At 46.8% G+C, this 21,578-nt stretch overlaps 3 non-coding genes and 3 pseudogenes across 3 annotated transcripts; all 6 read right to left on the bottom strand.

Moving 5' to 3' along the window:
• Positions 1–4,107: 4,107 nt before the first annotated feature.
• LOC148996286 (U1 spliceosomal RNA) lies at positions 4,108–4,272 on the bottom strand. Its single transcript, XR_016149846.1, has one exon. It is a non-coding gene; the product is annotated as a U1 spliceosomal RNA (small nuclear RNA).
• Positions 4,273–4,604: 332 nt separating this feature from the next.
• Positions 4,605–4,777, bottom strand: LOC148996285 (U2 spliceosomal RNA; annotated as a pseudogene).
• Positions 4,778–11,348: 6,571 nt separating this feature from the next.
• LOC148996284 (U1 spliceosomal RNA) lies at positions 11,349–11,513 on the bottom strand. The gene has a single exon (XR_016147659.1). It is a non-coding gene; the product is annotated as a U1 spliceosomal RNA (small nuclear RNA).
• A 332-nt stretch (positions 11,514–11,845) lies between these two features.
• LOC148996283 (U2 spliceosomal RNA) lies at positions 11,846–12,023 on the bottom strand (annotated as a pseudogene).
• Positions 12,024–18,597: 6,574 nt separating this feature from the next.
• On the bottom strand, positions 18,598–18,762 carry LOC148996282 (U1 spliceosomal RNA). The gene has a single exon (XR_016147657.1). It is a non-coding gene; the product is annotated as a U1 spliceosomal RNA (small nuclear RNA).
• A 332-nt stretch (positions 18,763–19,094) lies between these two features.
• Positions 19,095–19,272, bottom strand: LOC148996281 (U2 spliceosomal RNA; annotated as a pseudogene).
• Between the last annotated feature and the right edge of the window lie 2,306 nt (positions 19,273–21,578).

Raw genomic sequence — 21,578 nt, 5'->3', positions numbered from 1 at the left:
CTTAAAACCCTTTAAAGCTTTTTTCAACTCTAAAAGATTAAAATCCTGGGATAAAAGCACATTTGGACTCTTAACTTTTTTATCTAAAACCCCTAAAACTTCCTCTAAGGTGCCATTGTGTACCTCTTTAGTGTCATATAAATTACTGTAAAAACTTTCAATTTCCCCTAAAATCTGTTCAGTTGTGTTTACTTCCTCCCCTCTAAAAGTTTTTAAAGCATTGATGGACCCTCCCCGAGCTATTGTCTTTTTAAAAAAATATCTGGTACACTTCTCTCCTTCCTCTAACTCCCTTTCTTTACATCTTAAAATGACACCTTTGCTCTTTATTTCAGACAGATCTGACATTTCTTTCTTTACTTCTTTTATTTCATTTGTAAAATCCAATCCATTGTTTAAAAGGTTAAAATATCTCTGCAGTCTTTTTTGCAACCCCATCATGCGTCTTTTTTCTTTATTCTTTTTTTCTCTCCCAATTTGTTTAAAAAACCGTCCTGTCCTTTGTTTCACCATCTCCCACCACTGTGCACGTGAGTCGTAAAAGTCCTGGAGGGTCTGCCATTGGCTGAACTGCTCCCTATACTCTTTTACCACTTCCTCGTCTTCTAACAGGGAACAGTTCAGCTTCCACAGCCCTCCCCCTGCAGTCACACCCGTGGGAAGTGAAAGAGTGCAAGACAGCATCATGTGATCGGAAAAAAAGAGGGGGGTCAATGTAGCATCGGTCGGCGGGAGGTCCCTTGTAAAAACATAGTCAATTCGAGAGGCTCTGGCACCGTCACCACTGAACCAGGTGAAGCCCTCCTCTCTTTGATGCATTGTTTTAAAACAGTCGACTAACTTAAAATCTTTGACTATATTTTGTAATAAAACCGATGTCTTGTCTACCTTAAAATCATCTCCTACCCTCTTTCTGTCATTTTTTGATAAAACACAATTAAAATCCCCTGCTACCACTAGGGGAGCCCTGCCTAGCATGTGGGGTTGCGAGTCTTCTAAAAGCTCATACCTGTTCTTTTTTTCTGTAAAACCATACATATTTAAAATATTAAGATCCTTACCTAAAAAAGTCAGATTTGCTAAAATTGCCCGCCCGTCCCTCACCACAGTGCTGCCCTTCACCAAAAGGTTGGGATTTTTTATTAAAATAGCAACACCGTCATTTTTGTTAAAATTGGACCCACTCCAAATGGAAAATCCTGGGGTCCCAATCTCCTCCCACTTCCTGTAATTTGTTAAAAAAGGCAAACCACATTCTTGCAATAAAAACACATCTGACTTAAAAGTTTTTAAAAAGGATAACACACTCTGTGCTCGCAGAGTAGACCTCACACTTCTCACATTGATTGTAGAGATAGTGAGGGCCATGAGCAGTATGGTTAAAAATACAAGCATTAATAGAAGAATAAAACCAAAAGACTGCAGAAAGTTACATTAAAATCATGTTATGTCATGTATCACTTGCTTCTCCTTTTCCCCAGAAAAACTGGGATCAGGAGGGCAAATGCTCGTCACCTTGGAGTCCACAGAGAGGGCCTCTTGTGGATCCTTCGGCGACGATGTTATTAGCTTAACGTGCAAAAAGGAGACTTCATTGGGAGAATCTGCGGGCCACACACGGTCTAGATCTACCAAGGAGGTACTATCTAGCCGGAGCGATGCCCGCAGCCTTTTCTCCTCTGTTTGAAGCAGAGGAGATCTCGCAGACCTTTTTTGCACCTGAGCATTGGGAAGTGAACCCTCGGATTCACCCCCACTATCCACCACGCTAACCTCCGATACGGTGTAGAGTGAGGAAGCCGTTACATCCTCCTCCTCTATTTTGTTTTCGCTTATCTCTTGTTGGGGAACGGCTTCCTCACTCTGTTTGCTGTTAAAACTTGGCTCCGCCCCTATGGCCGCCCCACTTCCTTCCTCTTGCCCACTTCCTGAGGCTGGCTGGGAAATAGAATTTCCCGCCAAAACCTCAGGGACCGCCTCCTCCTTCCTTTGCTCTTTTGTTTGTTCCACATGTGGGGCGGCCATTTTGTTACCTTTCAATTTGTTGGCAAAACTTTTAGGGCAATCTCTGTAGAGATGGTTAGTTTCACCACAAAGATTACACCTTCTGCCAATGGTACATTCTTCAAAAGTATGACCAATTCCTCTACACTTCCCACATGTTAATTCATTGCATGCATCGGCTAAATGCCCCATTCTCCCACACTTTCTGCACAATTTAGGCATTCCTTGATAGTGAATGTAGCCTCTGTTCTCTCCCAACACAATCATTGAAGGTAGATGTTTCAGGCCCTGGTAGCCCCCGGCGTCTTCCCATTGTTTAATGGGAATTCGCCAGGAGCAATTCCAGATGCCGTCTTCATCTAACACTTTGACTGGTTGCCCCCGAACAGTGCAAAATCTACCCAACCAGACACAAATGTCTTCTCCATTCACAGTTTCATTAAACATCCTGACAATCACGGTTTTAAGTGAATTGTCAGAAAGTTTTTCCACAGTAAACATTGAAAACTGGGCTTTGCATGCATCAAACCTTTGCCAGAATTCAGTTAACAGGGAAGCGCTTTTGAAACTTAAATCAAAACCTTTGTTCAGGGGGAGAGTTACCAAGCAGTTCAAGTCATCAGGTTTAAAATTGAGGGTTTTCTGGATCAGCTTCCTGGAGAAGTCAAGACGTGACAACCCCAGGAGCTTACCATTCACCTCTTTAAATAAAAACCGCACGCTGTGGTGCCTCCGCATGCCGGCACGGGCAGCCGACATGGTGGAGGCACCAACAGCCTAAAACTTAAAAAAACAATAAATAAATAAATAAATAGATAAAAAGGTCTTACCTTAAAACCGAACCGGAATAAAAGCAGCTGGATCAATGTACCTCTCAAAAGTTTGAGGCTCAAGTCACGGAAGGACCCGAGCCGGAAAAACCTCCAAGAGGCGATCGCTGTCTCTACCTTGGGACCAGACACTTGATCTTAGCCAAAAGGCAGAGAAGCGATGACGCAGCGACGCCGAGGCGGGGGAGCCGGCAAAGGCCACGCCCACCTGGGCCGCGGCGAGAGGGTCTAAGGTCGCCGGCAAACAAGCTCAGCTCAGATTGGTTGACACCGAAAATGGATCACAACAGAGTGCACAGCAAAGACACTCTGGAGTGCAACCTGGGATTTTGGATCATCAACATTCCGCCTTAAAAGTGAGCGGGCAGACCAAAGCGTCCGTGGTAGAGACTTGAAACTCTGAGGGATGGTAGGACCGGCCCGGTACTACAACCTCACCAAGGCTCGCCCCGATCGGCCCCAAGGTGGCGCTGCAGCGATCAAAAGTACGAAATGGCTCGTAACTCCTCGACCGTCGGTCGCAGACCCAAGTGTCTTACATCACCGGAATCCTTGGCTCGAGCCGAACAAGATGCATGCCTCGGATTGGGTGGTCGCGCTGGCGAGATTTTCGGGTATTTTGGATTTTCTGAAAAACCTACTTTTGCACACTAGTCCTAGGTTTTTTGCCCGATCTGACCCAAACCGGTGCAGAAAGATTCTCTGGAGTCTGACTGCCAACAGGGATCGGGAAACAGTTGGAATTTCCATCCACGTTGGCGACGGTACGCCAAAACGTTGGGGGTGGGCGAGGCGGGCTTTACTTGAACGGCTATAACTCTCCAACGGAATGAGACAATTGCACCCAACTCGGTACACCTGTGTACGGGCTCAGCCCGTGGTCACGTGAAGAGGAATGCGGCGACTGGCCACTTGGTGGCGCTGTAAACAGAAAAAAACACAACATGGGTGGCTGTGTATCACGTGACGTTTCACACGTGCACAATGTTTTCATACCACATGATAGAACTCCTCATTCCGAACAACTTTGCCTCCAGGACAACTGCTGTGAACTAAGTCGTCCGTCAAATATTGGAGACTATTTGAAGAATTGAGGAGAAAAAAGAAAACCCTCCTCACACAGACCGGTCCTAGACTGTTTCGTATCTCTCGAGCAACCGCCGCAGTTCAACTCTCTGGACTGCCTCTGGATATTGAAGAAGTGGAGAAAAAAAACAAAACAAAAGAACCTCAAGTGGAGCTTTAACAATCTGCCCTTTTAACCAGTGTTGTCCAGGGGAGAGCGCGAACGCAGTCCCCCACTACCATAAATTATGCAGTCGAGATTCCCACATTTGGGGAATTCGCAGGGGTCAGCACAACCCAGAGTGCAATGGCCGAGCCTCGCCCTGGGTGAACCACCTTCCTGATCATGGTGTCTCCCCTGCCAGGTAAGTATGAATTCCCAGGCCTTCAGTCAGAAGCACCCTGTCCCTCTCCCCAATCCTCACCAGCGGTTTGCCAGTCAAAAAAGGGGCTTTTTTTTTTTTTTTTGCACGCTCCGCATCCGGCTCCATGAGCCATAAATGTACATAATGCGCCGTCCCCGAATAGTGGACGGATCAGATGTTAAACCGACAGAGGAACAGGGGTTCCTTTTTGTCTTGTTTTTACACCACAATTCTACCCAGGCTAGTATAGCACATGATCACCTACAACACCCACTCACACTAGCTCCATTATCACCGTCTGCCACACAAGACCACTACATTTCTTTCATTGAACACTTTAGGAGGGTGCACCGTTCCCAGAAGTACTGCAATACCGGGTCGATGCGTGGAGTGGACGGAGCAAGCCCCTATTCCATCTCCCAGGACCAAAAATCAATTTAATATGTGGTGCCCGGGTAGGGCACGTATCAGATATTAAACTGATAAGAACAGATTTTTCTTTCGAAAAGTTTTATTGTCACAGTGTCATTCCATTATTTCCATTTGCATGTACATTTTTTCTTTTAGATCACATTTTTACACATATTAAAAGGGACACATTATTTACTGTTAAAAGTTTCTTGTGTTTGTGTGTTGTGTAAAAAGTCCATGTATGTTTTAAAAGACAGGTAAATGGTTCAAATAATAGGAATAAAACAATAAAACATGTCAGATAAAAAACAATAAAACAATAAATTATGCCACATAAAACATCTCTTGTACAGGATCGAGGGTGAGTCCCTATCAAGAATGTCCATTCACTCCAGGTCTCCAGAACAGGCCTCGGACTCCCCGCTTCCAGTGCCCAGCGGAGATCCCCTCTCCTCCGGCCCGCTGGCCCGCTGTTCCCGTAGCCAGAGTGGTGAGGGTGCATCTACGGGCAGCCAGGTACGGTGGCGGTGACCCTCTCCGTGTGACCCCGGCCCCCCCATCCGAATAACGACGTGCGGCCCACCCTGCAGCGTTGATCTTATTCTTTGCTCGCACGCGTGGAGGGGGACCGTCACGCGTTTCCCCACCAGCAGGTTTCTGGTGGCCCAGATGGCATCCTTTATATGGTTGAGGGTGAGCCAGAGCGAGGCAAACGTTGGTGGTGTCAACTCCTTCAAGCCCTGACCCACCCCCAGGATGGCGAGCTTGTAGTCCACCTGGGCCCGACCCGCCGGCAGGCACGGGAAAAACAGGGGGCCGGTCTTGGCCCACAGGTCCCGCGCAGCGCCGCACTCCCAGAGCAGATGTTGGACGGTCTCCGGGGAACCACATCCGGACCGTGGGCAGGTGGGGTTTTTGGCCATGCCTCTGGAGTGCATGACCGCCCTGACCGGGAGGATCTCATGAGCCACCATCCACGACAAGTCCTTGAGCCTGTTCTGGAGAGCTGGGTGGGCTGCGTTCCTCCAAACGTCTTTGGCCTCACCTAGTGTGAGGCCTGGAACTGGACTCACCGATTCTCGATCCTGCACAAGAGAGACAAGAGACTTGTGGTTAGTTAAAATAGTGGCATCATTTGTTTCTAAAAGGTATTTCTTTAAAAATGTCTTAATAAAAAGATGTTCTTTTGACAAATTAAAAGACACTGGACTTTTAAGATCAATGGGTAAAATTTTCAAGCTTCTTAGGTATGACCCCATCCAGAATCGGGTCATGGCTGCTGTCTTGTGTTCTCTGGATGGGGTCAGTGCATACTGGATGTGGAGGGCGGCAAAGCGGCTGCCTAAAAACAGGTGGGGGTCTGGGAGGCCTTTCCCGCCATTCTCTTTTTTCTTTTTGACGACCTCCCTCTTGAGTCTTTCCCACTTGGACCCCCACAGGAAATAAAATACCGCCCTCTCCAACTTGGCTAGGAATCGTCTTGGGGGACTAAAAACAGAACAGACAAGTAAAATCAGTGGTAAAATCACAGCTTTAAAAATTAAAATCTTGCCTTCTAGCGTCAGTTGTCTTAGTCCCCAAAAGCCCAGTCTTTGCCTAACTTTCCCTAACATGTCAGTCCAGTTACCCTGTCCTCCACCCTCCCTGTCAAATTTCACACCTAAAATTTTCAAATTATTATCTTTAAAATCCAAATCTAGTCCGCCTTTGTCAACGTTCCCCCACGGCCCGAAGAGCAGGGCCTCGGACTTACTCCTGTTAAGCTTGGCGCCCGAGGCCCGACCGTACCAGTCAGTCAAGTCCATTGCTCTTCGTACCGATAAAAGGTCAGTCGCTAAAAGGGTCACGTCGTCCATATATAAAACACAGGTCGCCGTCAGTCCACCAGTTCCTGGGATGTCTAGTCCTTTAATCCATTTATCCCTTCTCAAGATTTGTGCCAGTGGCTCAATACAAGCCACGTACAGAAGGGGAGATAAGGGACACCCCTGACGGACACCGCTGCGGATATTTACAGCTTTGGTAAGATGCCCATTTACAAGAATTTTGCTGCCTAAGTCCTCATACAGCAGTCCCACCCAAGCTAGAAACCTCTCAGAAAAGCCCATTTTTTGCAGTACCTGAAGGAGGTACTGGTGCGAAACTCGATCAAATGCTTTTTCGAAGTCTAAATTTAGGACTACAAGCCGAATGTTTCTGTCTCTCGCATAACAGATGGCGTCTCTGATCAGTATTAGGCTGTCCGTGATCTTCCTGCCGGGCACAGCGCAAGCTTGATCCAGGTGGATTACGTCCTCTAAAACGGTCGACATGCGTGTAGCTAAAATTTTACTAAAAAGTTTACAATCATAATTTAAAAGAGTGATTGGTCGCCAGTTTCTTAAGTCAGTCTTGTCTCCTTTTTTGTACAGTAGTGTAACTATCCCTACTCTAAAGCTGTCTGGAAGTCTGTCAAGAGTCTCAAATTCTTTAAAAACTGTAAGTAAGTCGTGTGCTAAAATGTCCCAGAAAGTCAGGTAAAACTCAAAGGGGAGTCCGTCCATGCCCGGTGACTTCCCCTTCTTAAAACCCTTTACAGCTTTTGTCAACTCTAAAAGATTAAAATCCTGGGATAAAAGCACATTTGGACTCTTAACTTTTTTATCTAAAACCCCTAAAACGTCCTCTAAGGTGCCATTGTGTACCTCTTTAGTGTCATATAAATTACTGTAAAAACTTTCAATTTCCCCTAAAATCCGGTCAGTTGTGTTTACTTCCTCCCCTCTAAAAGTTTTTAAAGCATTAATGGACCCTCCCCGAGCTATTGTCTTTTTAAAAAAATATCTGGTACACTTCTCTCCTTCCTCTAACTCCCTTTCTTTACATCTTAAAATGACACCTTTGCTCTTTATTTCAGACAGATCTGACATTTCTTTCTTTACTTCTTTTATTTCATTTGTAAAATCCAATCCATTGTTTAAAAGGTTAAAATATCTCTGCAGTCTTTTTTGCAACCCCATCATGCGTCTTTTTTCTTTATTCTTTTTTTCTCTCCCAATTTGTTTAAAAAACCGTCCTGTCCTATGTTTCACCATCTCCCACCACTGTGCACGTGAGTCATAAAAGTCCTGGAGGGTCTGCCATTGGCTGAACTGCTCCCTATACTCTTTTACCACTTCCTCGTCTTCTAACAGGGAACAGTTCAGCTTCCACAGCCCTCCCCCTGCAGTCACACCCGTGGGAAGTGAAAGAGTGCAAGACAGCATCATGTGATCGGAAAAAAAGAGGGGGGTCAATGTAGCATCGGTCGGCGGGAGGTCCCTTGTAAAAACATAGTCAATTCGAGAGGCTCTGGCACCGTCACCACTGAACCAGGTGAAGCCCTCCTCTCTTTGATGCATTGTTTTAAAACAGTCGACTAACTTAAAATCTTTGACTATATTTTGTAATAAAACCGATGTCTTGTCTACCTTAAAATCATCTCCTACCCTCTTTCTGTCATTTTTTGATAAAACACAATTAAAATCCCCTGCTACCACTAGGGGAGCCCTGCCTAGCATGTGGGGTTGCGAGTCTTCTAAAAGCTCATACCTGTTATTTTTTTCTGTAAAACCATACATATTTAAAATATTAAGATCCTTACCTAAAAAAGTCAGATTTGCTAAAATTGCCCGCCCGTCCCTCACCACAGTGCTGCCCTTCACCAAAAGGTTGGGATTTTTGATTAAAATAGCAACACCGTCATTTTTGTTAAAATTGGACCCACTCCAAATGGAAAATCCTGGGGTCCAAATCTCCTCCCACTTCCTGTAATTTGTTAAAAAAGGCAAACCACATTCTTGCAATAAAAACACATCTGACTTAAAAGTTTTTAAAAAGGATAACACACTCTGTGCTCGCAGAGTAGACCTCACACTTCTCACATTGATTGTAGAGATAGTGAGGGCCATGAGCAGTATGGTTAAAAATACAAGCATTAATAGAAGAATAAAACCAAAAGACTGCAGAAAGTTACATTAAAATCATGTTATGTCATGTATCACTTGCTTCTCCTTTTCCCCAGAAAAACTGGGATCAGGAGGGCAAATGCTCGTCACCTTGGAGTCCACAGAGAGGGCCTCTTGTGGATCCTTCGGCGACGATGTTATTAGCTTAACGTGCAAAAAGGAGACTTCATTGGGAGAATCTGCGGGCCACACACGGTCTAGATCTACCAAGGAGGTACTATCTAGCCGGAGCGATGCCCGCAGCCTTTTCTCCTCTGTTTGAAGCAGAGGAGATCTCGCAGACCTTTTTTGCACCTGAGCATTGGGAAGTGAACCCTCGGATTCACCCCCACTATCCACCACGCTAACCTCCGATACGGTGTAGAGCGAGGAAGCCGTTACATCCTCCTCCTCTATTTTGTTTTCGCTTATCTCTTGTTGGGGAACGGCTTCCTCACTCTGTTTGCTGTTAAAACTTGGCTCCGCCCCTATGGCCGCCCCACTTCCTTCCTCCTGCCCACTCCCTGAGGCTGGCTGGGAAATAGAATTTCCCGCCAAAACCTCAGGGACCGCCTCCTCCTTCCTTTGCTCTTTTGTTTGTTCCACATGTGGGGCGGCCATTTTGTTACCTTTCAATTTGTTGGCAAAACTTTTAGGGCAATCTCTGTAGAGATGGTTAGTTTCACCACAAAGATTACACCTTCTGCCAATGGTACATTCTTCAAAAGTATGACCAATTCCTCTACACTTCCCACATGTTAATTCATTGCATGCATCGGCTAAATGCCCCATTCTCCCACACTTTCTGCACAATTTAGGCATTCCTTGATAGTGAATGTAGCCTCTGTTCTCTCCCAACACAATCATTGAAGGTAGGTGTTTCAGGCCCTGGTAGCCCCCGGCGTCTTCCCATTGTTTAATGGGAATTCGCCAGGAGCAATTCCAGATGCCGTCTTCATCTAACACTTTGACTGGTTGCCCCCGAACAGTGCAAAATCTACCCAACCAGACACAAATGTCTTCTCCATTCACAGTTTCATTAAACATCCTGACAATCACGGTTTTAAGTGAATTGTCAGAAAGTTTTTCCACAGTAAACATTGAAAACTGGGCTTTGCATGCATCAAACCTTTGCCAGAATTCAGTTAACAGGGAAGCGCTTTTGAAACTTAAATCAAAACCTTTGTTCAGGGGGAGAGTTACCAAGCAGTTCAAGTCATCAGGTTTAAAATTGAGGGTTTTCTGGATCAGCTTCCTGGAGAAGTCAAGACGTGACAACCCCAGGAGCTTACCATTCACCTCTTTAAATAAAAACCGCACGCTGTGGTGCCTCCGCATGCCGGCACGGGCAGCCGACATGGTGGAGGCACCAACAGCCTAAAACTTAAAACAATAAATAAATAAATAAATAAATAAATAGATAAAAAGGTCTTACCTTAAAACCGAACCGGAATAAAAGCAGCTGGATCAATGTACCTCTCAAAAGTTTGAGGCTCAAGTCACGGAAGGACCCGAGCCGGAAAAACCTCCAAGAGGCGATCGCTGTCTCTACCTTGGGACCAGACACTTGATCTTAGCCAAAAGGCCGAGAAGCGATGACGCAGCGACGCCGAGGCGGGGGAGCCGGCAAAGGCCACGCCCACCTGGGCCGCGGCGAGAGGGTCTAAGGTCGCCGGCAAACAAGCTCAGCTCAGATTGGTTGACACCGAAAATGGATCACAACAGAGTGCACAGCAAAGACACTCTGGAGTGCAACCTGGGATTTTGGATCATCAACATTCCGCCTTAAAAGTGAGCGGGCAGACCAAAGCGTCCGTGGTAGAGACTTGAAACTCTGAGGGATGGTAGGACCGGCCCGGTACTACAACCTCACCAAGGCTCGCCCCGATCGGCCCCAAGGTGGCGCTGCAGCGATCAAAAGTACGAAATGGCTCGTAACTCCTCGACCGTCGGTCGCAGACCCAAGTGTCTTACATCACCGGAATCCTTGGCTCGAGCCGAACAAGATGCATGCCTCGGATTGGGTGGTCGCGCTGGCGAGATTTTCGGGTATTTTGGATTTTCTGAAAAACCTACTTTTGCACACTAGTCCTAGGTTTTTTGCCCGATCTGACCCAAACCGGTGCAGAAAGATTCTCTGGAGTCTGACTGCCAACAGGGATCGGGAAACAGTTGGAATTTCCATCCACGTTGGCGACGGTACGCCAAAACGTTGGGGGTGGGCGAGGCGGGCTTTACTTGAACGGCTATAACTCTCCAACGGAATGAGACAATTGCACCCAACTCGGTACACCTGTGTACGGGCTCAGCCCGTGGTCACGTGAAGAGGAATGCGGCGACTGGCCACTTGGTGGCGCTGTAAACAGAAAAAAACACAACATGGGTGGCTGTGTATCACGTGACGTTTCACACGTGCACAATGTTTTCATACCACATGATAGAACTCCTCATTCCGAACAACTTTGCCTCCAGGACAACTGCTGTGAACTAAGTCGTCCGTCAAATATTGGAGACTATTTGAAGAATTGAGGAGAAAAAAGAAAACCCTCCTCACACAGACCGGTCCTAGACTGTTTCGTATCTCTCGAGCAACCGCCGCAGTTCAACTCTCTGGACTGCCTCTGGATATTGAAGAAGTGGAGAAAAAAAACAAAACAAAAGAACCTCAAGTGGAGCTTTAACAATCTGCCCTTTTAACCAGTGTTGTCCAGGGGAGAGCGCGAACGCAGTCCCCCACTACCATAAATTATGCAGTCGAGATTCCCACATTTGGGGAATTCGCAGGGGTCAGCACAATCCAGAGTGCAATGGCCAAGCCTCGCCCTGGGTGAACCACCTTCCTGATCATGGTGTCTCCCCTGCCAGGTAAGTATGAATTCCCAGGCCTTCAGTCAGAAGCACCCTGTCCCTCTCCCCAATCCTCACCAGCGGTTTGCCAGTCAAAAAAGGGGCTTTTTTTTTTTTTTTTGCACGCTCCGCATCCGGCTCCATGAGCCATAAATGTACATAATGCGCCGTCCCCGAATAGTGGACGGATCAGATGTTAAACCGACAGAGGAACAGGGGTTCCTTTTTGTCTTGTTTTTACACCACAATTCTACCCAGGCTAGTATAGCACATGATCACCTACAACACCCACTCACACTAGCTCCATTATCACCGTCTGCCACACAAGACCACTACATTTCTTTCATTGAACACTTTAGGAGGGTGCACCGTTCCCAGAAGTACTGCAATACCGGGTCGATGCGTGGAGTGGACGGAGCAAGCCCCTATTCCATCTCCCAGGACCAAAAATCAATTTAATATGTGGTGCCCGGGTAGGGCACGTATCAGATATTAAACTGATAAGAACAGATTTTTTCTTTCTTTCGAAAAGTTTTATTGTCACAGTGTCATTCCATTATTTCCATTTGCATGTACATTTTTTCTTTTAGATCACATTTTTACACATATTAAAAGGGACACATTATTTACTGTTAAAAGTTTCTTGTGTTTGTGTGTTGTGTAAAAAGTCCATGTATGTTTTAAAAGAAAGGTAAATGGTTTAAATAATAGGAATAAAACAATAAAACATGTCAGATAAAAACCAATAAAACAATAAATTATGCCACATAAAACATCTCTTGTACAGGATCGAGGGTGAGTCCCTGTCAAGAATGTCCATTCACTCCAGGTCTCCAGAACAGGCCCCGGACTCCTCGCTTCCAGCGCCCAGCGGAGATCCCCTCTCCTCCGGCCCGCTGGCCCGCTGTTCCCGTAGCCGGTGTGGTGAGGGTGCATCTACGGGCGGCCAGGGTCGGGGGTGGCCGGGACCTCTTTGGTGTGACCCCAGCCCCCCCATCCGAATGACGACGTCCGGCGCCTCCTGCAGCGCAGATCTAACTAATTGCTCGCACGCGTGGAGGGGCACCGTAACGCGTTTCCCCACCAGCAGGTTTCTGGTGGCCCAGATGGCATCCTTGATATGGTTGAGGGTGAGCCAGAGCGAGGTAAATTGCTGTGATGTTAGCTCCTTCAAGCCCTGACCCACCCCCAGGATGGCGAGCCTGTATCCCACCTGGGCCCGACCCGCCGGCAGGCACGGGAAAACCAGGGGGCTGGTCTTGGCCCACAGGTCCCGCGCAGCACCGCACTCCCAGAGCAGATGTTGGACGGTCTCCGGGGAACCACATCCGGACCGTGGGCAGGTGGGGTTTTTGGCCATGCCTCTGGAGTGCATGACCGCCCTGACCGGGAGGATCTCATGAGCCACCATCCACGACAAGTCCTTGAGCCTGTTCTGGAGAGCTGGGTGGGCTGCGTTCCTCCAAACGTCTTTGGCCTCACCTAGTGTGAGGCCTGGAACTGGACTCACCGATTCTCGATCCTGCACAAGAGAGACAAGAGACTTGTGGTTAGTTAAAATAGTGGCATCATTTGTTTCTAAAAGGTATTTCTTTAAAAATGTCTTAATAAAAAGATGTTCTTTTGACAAATTAAAAGACACTGGACTTTTAAGATCAATGGGTAAAATTTTCAAGCTTCTTAGGTATGACCCCATCCAGAATCGGGTCATGGCTGCTGTCTTGTGTTCTCTGGATGGGGTCAGTGCATACTGGATGTGGAGGGCGGCAAAGCGGCTGCCTAAAAACAGGTGGGGGTCTGGGAGGCCTTTCCCGCCATTCTCTTTTTTCTTTTTGACGACCTCCCTCTTGAGTCTTTCCCACTTGGACCCCCACAGGAAATAAAATACCGCCCTCTCCAACTTGGCTAGGAATCGTCTTGGGGGACTAAAAACAGAACAGACAAGTAAAATCAGTGGTAAAATCACAGCTTTAAAAATTAAAATCTTGCCTTCATACGTCAGTTGTCTTAGTCCCCAAAAGCCCAGTCTTTGCCTAACTTTCCCTAACATGTCAGTCCAGTTACCCTGTCCTCCACCCTCCCTGTCAAATTTCACACCTAAAATTTTCAAATTATTATCTTTAAAATCCAAATCTAGTCCGCCTTTGTCAACGTTCCCCCACGGCCCGAAGAGCAGGGCCTCGGACTTACTCCTGTTAAGCTTGGCGCCCGAGGCCCGACCGTACCAGTCAGTCAAGTCCATTGCTCTTCGTACCGATAAAAGGTCAGTCGCTAAAAGGGTCACGTCGTCCATATATAAAACACAGGTCGCCGTCAGTCCACCAGTTCCTGGGATGTCTAGTCCTTTAATCCATTTATCCCTTCTCAAGATTTGTGCCAGTGGCTCAATACAAGCCACGTACAGAAGGGGAGATAAGGGACACCCCTGACGGACACCGCTGCGGATATTTACAGCTTTGGTAAGATGCCCATTTACAAGAATTTTGCTGCCTAAGTCCTCATACAGCAGTCCCACCCAAGCTAGAAACCTCTCAGAAAAGCCCATTTTTTGCAGTACCTGAAGGAGGTACTGGTGCGAAACTCGATCAAATGCTTTTTCGAAGTCTAAATTTAGGACTACAAGCCGAATGTTTCTGTCTCTCGCATAACAGATGGCGTCTCTGATCAGTATTAGGCTGTCCGTGATCTTCCTGCCGGGCACAGCGCAAGCTTGATCCAGGTGGATTACGTCCTCTAAAACGGCCGACATGCGTGTAGCTAAAATTTTACTAAAAAGTTTACAATCATAATTTAAAAGAGTGATTGGTCGCCAGTTTCTTAAGTCAGTCTTGTCTCCTTTTTTGTACAGTAGTGTAACTATCCCTACTCTAAAGCTGTCTGGAAGTCTGTCAAGAGTCTCAAATTCTTTAAAAACTGTAAGTAAGTCGTGTGCTAAAATGTCCCAGAAAGTCAGGTAAAACTCAAAGGGGAGTCCGTCCATGCCCGGTGACTTCCCCTTCTTAAAACCCTTTACAGCTTTTGTCAACTCTAAAAGATTAAAATCCTGGGATAAAAGCACATTTGGACTCTTAACTTTTTTATCTAAAACCCCTAAAACGTCCTCTAAGGTGCCATTGTGTACCTCTTTAGTGTCATATAAATTACTGTAAAAACTTTCAATTTCCCCTAAAATCCGGTCAGTTGTGTTTACTTCCTCCCCTCTAAAAGTTTTTAAAGCATTAATGGACCCTCCCCGAGCTATTGTCTTTTTAAAAAAATATCTGGTACACTTCTCTCCTTCCTCTAACTCCCTTTCTTTACATCTTAAAATGACACCTTTGCTCTTTATTTCAGACAGATCTGACATTTCTTTCTTTACTTCTTTTATTTCATTTGTAAAATCCAATCCATTGTTTAAAAGGTTAAAATATCTCTGCAGTCTTTTTTGCAACCCCATCATGCGTCTTTTTTCTTTATTCTTTTTTTCTCTCCCAATTTGTTTAAAAAACCGTCCTGTCCTATGTTTCACCATCTCCCACCACTGTGCACGTGAGTCATAAAAGTCCTGGAGGGTCTGCCATTGGCTGAACTGCTCCCTATACTCTTTTACCACTTCCTCGTCTTCTAACAGGGAACAGTTCAGCTTCCACAGCCCTCCCCCTGCAGTCACACCCGTGGGAAGTGAAAGAGTGCAAGACAGCATCATGTGATCGGAAAAAAAGAGGGGGGTCAATGTAGCATCGGTCGGCGGGAGGTCCCTTGTAAAAACATAGTCAATTCGAGAGGCTCTGGCACCGTCACCACTGAACCAGGTGAAGCCCTCCTCTCTTTGATGCATTGTTTTAAAACAGTCGACTAACTTAAAATCTTTGACTATATTTTGTAATAAAACCGATGTCTTGTCTACCTTAAAATCATCTCCTACCCTCTTTCTGTCATTTTTTGATAAAACACAATTAAAATCCCCTGCTACCACTAGGGGAGCCCTGCCTAGCATGTGGGGTTGCGAGTCTTCTAAAAGCTCATACCTGTTATTTTTTTCTGTAAAACCATACATATTTAAAATATTAAGATCCTTACCTAAAAAAGTCAGATTTGCTAAAATTGCCCGCCCGTCCCTCACCACAGTGCTGCCCTTCACCAAAAGGTTGGGATTTTTGATTAAAATAGCAACACCGTCATTTTTGTTAAAATTGGACCCACTCCAAATGGAAAATCCTGGGGTCCAAATCTCCTCCCACTTCCTGTAATTTGTTAAAAAAGGCAAACCACATTCTTGCAATAAAAACACATCTGACTTAAAAGTTTTTAAAAAGGATAACACACTCTGTGCTCGCAGAGTAGACCTCACACTTCTCACATTGATTGTAGAGATAGTGAGGGCCATGAGCAGTATGGTTAAAAATACAAGCATTAATAGAAGAATAAAACCAAAAGACTGCAGAAAGTTACATTAAAATCATGTTATGTCATGTATCACTTGCTTCTCCTTTTCCCCAGAAAAACTGGGATCAGGAGGGCAAATGCTCGTCACCTTGGAGTCCACAGAGAGGGCCTCTTGTGGATCCTTCGGCGACGATGTTATTAGCTTAACGTGCAAAAAGGAGACTTCATTGGGAGAATCTGCGGGCCACACACGGTCTAGATCTACCAAGGAGGTACTATCTAGCCGGAGCGATGCCCGCAGCCTTTTCTCCTCTGTTTGAAGCAGAGGAGATCTCGCAGACCTTTTTTGCACCTGAGCATTGGGAAGTGAACCCTCGGATTCACCCCCACTATCCACCACGCTAACCTCCGATACGGTGTAGAGCGAGGAAGCCGTTACATCCTCCTCCTCTATTTTGTTTTCGCTTATCTCTTGTTGGGGAACGGCTTCCTCACTCTGTTTGCTGTTAAAACTTGGCTCCGCCCCTATGGCCGCCCCACTTCCTTCCTCCTGCCCACTCCCTGAGGCTGGCTGGGAAATAGAATTTCCCGCCAAAACCTCAGGGACCGCCTCCTCCTTCCTTTGCTCTTTTGTTTGTTCCACATGTGGGGCGGCCATTTTGTTACCTTTCAATTTGTTGGCAAAACTTTTAGGGCAATCTCTGTAGAGATGGTTAGTTTCACCACAAAGATTACACCTTCTGCCAATGGTACATTCTTCAAAAGTATGACCAATTCCTCTACACTTCCCACATGTTAATTCATTGCATGCATCGGCTAAATGCCCCATTCTCCCACACTTTCTGCACAATTTAGGCATTCCTTGATAGTGAATGTAGCCTCTGTTCTCTCCCAACACAATCATTGAAGGTAGGTGTTTCAGGCCCTGGTAGCCCCCGGCGTCTTCCCATTGTTTAATGGGAATTCGCCAGGAGCAATTCCAGATGCCGTCTTCATCTAACACTTTGACTGGTTGCCCCCGAACAGTGCAAAATCTACCCAACCAGACACAAATGTCTTCTCCATTCACAGTTTCATTAAACATCCTGACAATCACGGTTTTAAGTGAATTGTCAGAAAGTTTTTCCACAGTAAACATTGAAAACTGGGCTTTGCATGCATCAAACCTTTGCCAGAATTCAGTTAACAGGGAAGCGCTTTTGAAACTTAAATCAAAACCTTTGTTCAGGGGGAGAGTTACCAAGCAGTTCAAGTCATCAGGTTTAAAATTGAGGGTTTTCTGGATCAGCTTCCTGGAGAAGTCAAGACGTGACAACCCCAGGAGCTTACCATTCACCTCTTTAAATAAAAACCGCACGCTGTGGTGCCTCCGCATGCCGGCACGGGCAGCCGACATGGTGGAGGCACCAACAGCCTAAAACTTAAAACAATAAATAAATAAATAAATAAATAAATAGATAAAAAGGTCTTACCTTAAAACCGAACCGGAATAAAAGCAGCTGGATCAATGTACCTCTCAAAAGTTTGAGGCTCAAGTCACGGAAGGACCCGAGCCGGAAAAACCTCCAAGAGGCGATCGCTGTCTCTACCTTGGGACCAGACACTTGATCTTAGCCAAAAGGCCGAGAAGCGATGACGCAGCGACGCCGAGGCGGGGGAGCCGGCAAAGGCCACGCCCACCTGGGCCGCGGCGAGAGGGTCTAAGGTCGCCGGCAAACAAGCTCAGCTCAGATTGGTTGACACCGAAAATGGATCACAACAGAGTGCACAGCAAAGACACTCTGGAGTGCAACCTGGGATTTTGGATCATCAACATTCCGCCTTAAAAGTGAGCGGGCAGACCAAAGCGTCCGTGGTAGAGACTTGAAACTCTGAGGGATGGTAGGACCGGCCCGGTACTACAACCTCACCAAGGCTCGCCCCGATCGGCCCCAAGGTGGCGCTGCAGCGATCAAAAGTACGAAATGGCTCGTAACTCCTCGACCGTCGGTCGCAGACCCAAGTGTCTTACATCACCGGAATCCTTGGCTCGAGCCGAACAAGATGCATGCCTCGGATTGGGTGGTCGCGCTGGCGAGATTTTCGGGTATTTTGGATTTTCTGAAAAACCTACTTTTGCACACTAGTCCTAGGTTTTTTGCCCGATCTGACCCAAACCGGTGCAGAAAGATTCTCTGGAGTCTGACTGCCAACAGGGATCGGGAAACAGTTGGAATTTCCATCCACGTTGGCGACGGTACGCCAAAACGTTGGGGGTGGGCGAGGCGGGCTTTACTTGAACGGCTATAACTCTCCAACGGAATGAGACAATTGCACCCAACTCGGTACACCTGTGTACGGGCTCAGCCCGTGGTCACGTGAAGAGGAATGCGGCGACTGGCCACTTGGTGGCGCTGTAAACAGAAAAAAACACAACATGGGTGGCTGTGTATCACGTGACGTTTCACACGTGCACAATGTTTTCATACCACATGATAGAACTCCTCATTCCGAACAACTTTGCCTCCAGGACAACTGCTGTGAACTAAGTCGTCCGTCAAATATTGGAGACTATTTGAAGAATTGAGGAGAAAAAAGAAAACCCTCCTCACACAGACCGGTCCTAGACTGTTTCGTATCTCTCGAGCAACCGCCGCAGTTCAACTCTCTGGACTGCCTCTGGATATTGAAGAAGTGGAGAAAAAAAACAAAACAAAAGAACCTCAAGTGGAGCTTTAACAATCTGCCCTTTTAACCAGTGTTGTCCAGGGGAGAGCGCGAACGCAGTCCCCCACTACCATAAATTATGCAGTCGAGATTCCCACATTTGGGGAATTCGCAGGGGTCAGCACAATCCAGAGTGCAATGGCCAAGCCTCGCCCTGGGTGAACCACCTTCCTGATCATGGTGTCTCCCCTGCCAGGTAAGTATGAATTCCCAGGCCTTCAGTCAGAAGCACCCTGTCCCTCTCCCCAATCCTCACCAGCGGTTTGCCAGTCAAAAAAGGGGCTTTTTTTTTTTTTTTTGCACGCTCCGCATCCGGCTCCATGAGCCATAAATGTACATAATGCGCCGTCCCCGAATAGTGGACGGATCAGATGTTAAACCGACAGAGGAACAGGGGTTCCTTTTTGTCTTGTTTTTACACCACAATTCTACCCAGGCTAGTATAGCACATGATCACCTACAACACCCACTCACACTAGCTCCATTATCACCGTCTGCCACACAAGACCACTACATTTCTTTCATTGAACACTTTAGGAGGGTGCACCGTTCCCAGAAGTACTGCAATACCGGGTCGATGCGTGGAGTGGACGGAGCAAGCCCCTATTCCATCTCCCAGGACCAAAAATCAATTTAATATGTGGTGCCCGGGTAGGGCACGTATCAGATATTAAACTGATAAGAACAGATTTTTTCTTTCTTTCGAAAAGTTTTATTGTCACAGTGTCATTCCATTATTTCCATTTGCATGTACATTTTTTCTTTTAGATCACATTTTTACACATATTAAAAGGGACACATTATTTACTGTTAAAAGTTTCTTGTGTTTGTGTGTTGTGTAAAAAGTCCATGTATGTTTTAAAAGAAAGGTAAATGGTTTAAATAATAGGAATAAAACAATAAAACATGTCAGATAAAAACCAATAAAACAATAAATTATGCCACATAAAACATCTCTTGTACAGGATCGAGGGTGAGTCCCTGTCAAGAATGTCCATTCACTCCAGGTCTCCAGAACAGGCCCCGGACTCCTCGCTTCCAGCGCCCAGCGGAGATCCCCTCTCCTCCGGCCCGCTGGCCCGCTGTTCCCGTAGCCGGTGTGGTGAGGGTGCATCTACGGGCGGCCAGGGTCGGGGGTGGCCGGGACCTCTTTGGTGTGACCCCAGCCCCCCCATCCGAATGACGACGTCCGGCGCCTCCTGCAGCGCAGATCTAACTAATTGCTCGCACGCGTGGAGGGGCACCGTAACGCGTTTCCCCACCAGCAGGTTTCTGGTGGCCCAGATGGCATCCTTGATATGGTTGAGGGTGAGCCAGAGCGAGGTAAATTGCTGTGATGTTAGCTCCTTCAAGCCCTGACCCACCCCCAGGATGGCGAGCCTGTATCCCACCTGGGCCCGACCCGCCGGCAGGCACGGGAAAACCAGGGGGCTGGTCTTGGCCCACAGGTCCCGCGCAGCACCGCACTCCCAGAGCAGATGTTGGACGGTCTCCGGGGAACCACATCCGGACCGTGGGCAGGTGGGGTTTTTGGCCATGCCTCTGGAGTGCATGACCGCCCTGACCGGGAGGATCTCATGAGCCACCATCCACGACAAGTCCTTGAGCCTGTTCTGGAGAGCTGGGTGGGCTGCGTTCCTCCAAACGTCTTTGGCCTCACCTAGTGTGAGGCCTGGAACTGGACTCACCGATTCTCGATCCTGCACAAGAGAGACAAGAGACTTGTGGTTAGTTAAAATAGTGGCATCATTTGTTTCTAAAAGGTATTTCTTTAAAAATGTCTTAATAAAAAGATGTTCTTTTGACAAATTAAAAGACACTGGACTTTTAAGATCAATGGGTAAAATTTTCAAGCTTCTTAGGTATGACCCCATCCAGAATCGGGTCATGGCTGCTGTCTTGTGTTCTCTGGATGGGGTCAGTGCATACTGGATGTGGAGGGCGGCAAAGCGGCTGCCTAAAAACAGGTGGGGGTCTGGGAGGCCTTTCCCGCCATTCTCTTTTTTCTTTTTGACGACCTCCCTCTTGAGTCTTTCCCACTTGGACCCCCACAGGAAATAAAATACCGCCCTCTCCAACTTGGCTAGGAATCGTCTTGGGGGACTAAAAACAGAACAGACAAGTAAAATCAGTGGTAAAATCACAGCTTTAAAAATTAAAATCTTGCCTTCATACGTCAGTTGTCTTAGTCCCCAAAAGCCCAGTCTTTGCCTAACTTTCCCTAACATGTCAGTCCAGTTACCCTGTCCTCCACCCTCCCTGTCAAATTTCACACCTAAAATTTTCAAATTATTATCTTTAAAATCCAAATCTAGTCCGCCTTTGTCAACGTTCCCCCACGGCCCGAAGAGCAGGGCCTCGGACTTACTCCTGTTAAGCTTGGCGCCCGAGGCCCGACCGTACCAGTCAGTCAAGTCCATTGCTCTTCGTACCGATAAAAGGTCAGTCGCTAAAAGGGTCACGTCGTCCATATATAAAACACAGGTCGCCGTCAGTCCACCAGTTCCTGGGATGTCTAGTCCTTTAATCCATTTATCCCTTCTCAAGATTTGTGCCAGTGGCTCAATACAAGCCACGTACAGAAGGGGAGATAAGGGACACCCCTGACGGACACCGCTGCGGATATTTACAGCTTTGGTAAGATGCCCATTTACAAGAATTTTGCTGCCTAAGTCCTCATACAGCAGTCCCACCCAAGCTAGAAACCTCTCAGAAAAGCCCATTTTTTGCAGTACCTGAAGGAGGTACTGGTGCGAAACTCGATCAAATGCTTTTTCGAAGTCTAAATTTAGGACTACAAGCCGAATGTTTCTGTCTCTCGCATAACAGATGGCGTCTCTGATCAGTATTAGGCTGTCCGTGATCTTCCTGCCGGGCACAGCGCAAGCTTGATCCAGGTGGATTACGTCCTCTAAAACGGCCGACATGCGTGTAGCTAAAATTTTACTAAAAAGTTTACAATCATAATTTAAAAGAGTGATTGGTCGCCAGTTTCTTAAGTCAGTCTTGTCTCCTTTTTT

Source organism: Pimephales promelas, chromosome 2 (genome assembly GCF_988280905.1).
Source record: "Pimephales promelas chromosome 2, fPimPro1.hap1.1, whole genome shotgun sequence".
Classification (NCBI taxonomy): domain Eukaryota; kingdom Metazoa; phylum Chordata; class Actinopteri; order Cypriniformes; family Leuciscidae; genus Pimephales; species Pimephales promelas.
Note: the sequence above shows the minus strand (reverse complement) of the source record. Positions and strands in the feature narration are given on the sequence as shown.